This window comes from Oratosquilla oratoria, chromosome 7 (assembly GCF_046742065.1).
Source record: "Oratosquilla oratoria isolate Oo_2021 chromosome 7, ASM4674206v1, whole genome shotgun sequence".
Taxonomy (NCBI): Eukaryota; Metazoa; Arthropoda; class Malacostraca; order Stomatopoda; family Squillidae; genus Oratosquilla; species Oratosquilla oratoria.
The window spans coordinates 27,151,774-27,153,936 of record NC_134783.1 but is presented as its reverse complement, the minus strand read 5'-3'; positions in this window follow the sequence as shown (position 1 = coordinate 27,153,936).

The window sequence follows — 2,163 nt, the reverse complement described above, 5'->3', positions numbered from 1 at the left end:
ATGTTATGATGTACATTTCCCATTGTATGTACACCCGCATAGGGGTAGCAACCCTCTCTGCGTGGGACACACAAGCACATAGAAAACGAGACACACGACTATGAGCACAAACATTTACATACTCTTTCCTACTAAAATTTAATTTCTTTCTCTACGAACGCTTCTCATTTCAGTTTGCCCACCACTAAAAAATCTTTCCATCTTTCTGACTGTCCCTACGACTAAGCCTCCGACTCCTTTCCAAATTTTGCTGGTTAAGATGTTAATATCCCAGAAGATTTCCCCTTAAGAGGGGTTTTACATGGTCTAACAGTTAGTCGAATGGGGTTCGACAGACACGTGATTAAAGTGATGTGTGAACGTGTGAACGGGGGTATTTGGGGTTTAACCAACGTGTTCGAAAACCAAATACCCCGTTCACACGTTCACACATCACTTTAAACACGTGTCTATTGAACCACGTTCGACGATGAATTCCTCGAACCTCAAGTCTCCAGCCCATGTCTCCTGAGCCACGACACATACTCTAATATCCTTAAAAAGCGCCCAGTGATAACAATCCCCTTTTATACACAATTATCTTTTAATTTTCCTACAGACTTCTCTTCCCTTCCCACAAACACCGATTCCGCGAGAGAGGGTGGTCACTGTCAATAGGTCTATTAAGGCCCCTACACACTGTCAGTCATGATTGCACAATATTCATGCTTGTGCAAGCATATCCTGTGTGAGTGGGACTGATTGAGTGTTTGCGCAGACGATTGAGGAATTTCCAACACTGTTTGATTTTGTAAGCTCAAGCATAGTAGTTACACCATCATGAGTGATAGTGTCGATGATTGCGCCAACAGCTCAGTCTTTCCTTTGTAGCCAAGAATGGCTATGCATGCAGCCGCTTTACTCATCTTCACTCCACAAACTCCAAGAGGTAACTAATGTTTGCTCAATCTTACTGACAGTGTGTGTCCCAAACACTGTTTGCACAATCTCGATGACTGTGCAGTCATGACTGACAGTGTATAGGGGCCTTTAGACTTATGGTAGTGAGGACAAGAGACGTGTAGCTGCGACCGAAGCCGCCACCTTTGCCCTATGTGCTTAGAATGATGGGGTTGGTAACAGTCACTGCTGGGAATCGAAGAGAAGTGCGAGATTCGAACCCATAATTAAGCTAATGTAAGACCAGCACATTTCCGATTATGTCACCAGAGCACTTTGATAAGATCAAATGTCCCAAGGGAATGGAAGCTGGCTAACGTTACTCCCATATTCAAAAAAGGTGACAAAAAGAAACCAAATACCTACAGGCCTATAAGCGTGACTTTAATTGTAGGAAAATTTATGGGAACTATCATCAAAGATATCATCGAGCATCATTTAGAAAGTAATAAAACAAGTAACAAAACAAATTAACTTAACCTAACCAACCCAACCCTAACTTAATGCAATCAAACCTAACCCCCTAACCTAACCCTCTCTTACCTAAATTTACCTTAACCACATCTACTCTAACCATTGACCAAACCTAACCCTCCCTTACCTAACTTGACTCCAAAATCTAACTAGCCTAACCTATTCTAACCTAACCAAACCTATCCAATCGTTATGAAAACTACGGTTTAATATTTCAGGAATACATTTGAAAACTTACCGGTCACCTTTGTTTTAACCTGCGTAGATTCTCTAAATGTAGATGCTTTAGAAATTCTAAAATTCTTGAAGGCCTTCTGAACCGAAGACGTGATCCTTTGGTAATAGGTTTCCAAAAAAAAAGTCCCTCTTCGTCCTAAGCTCAGGGTAATCTGATCACAGTTCCCACGTTAGTGCGCACAATATTCCAAGGGGACTCTTACGAGTTCGAAAAGAACTTAGAGGGCCACGGGTTAATATTTACTTTAAGTAATTTCTCAGAGTTAATTCCCGATTTATTAAACCAAAATTGTTACACAGATTTAATAAACAAAATAAAGAGGAGGGGAGTTTAATCGTATCTTATTTAAAGTTATGATAGGCGTGGTTCAAAGTTTCAGGAAGGTCTCCTGAATCGAAGAAAATAACACTTTATTGGAAAGTTTCCCGAACTAAGGTAAACACTAAGATTCCCAATAACAATTACCACATCGTTAACCAAACCTATCCTAACCCTAATCAAACGTATCCTAA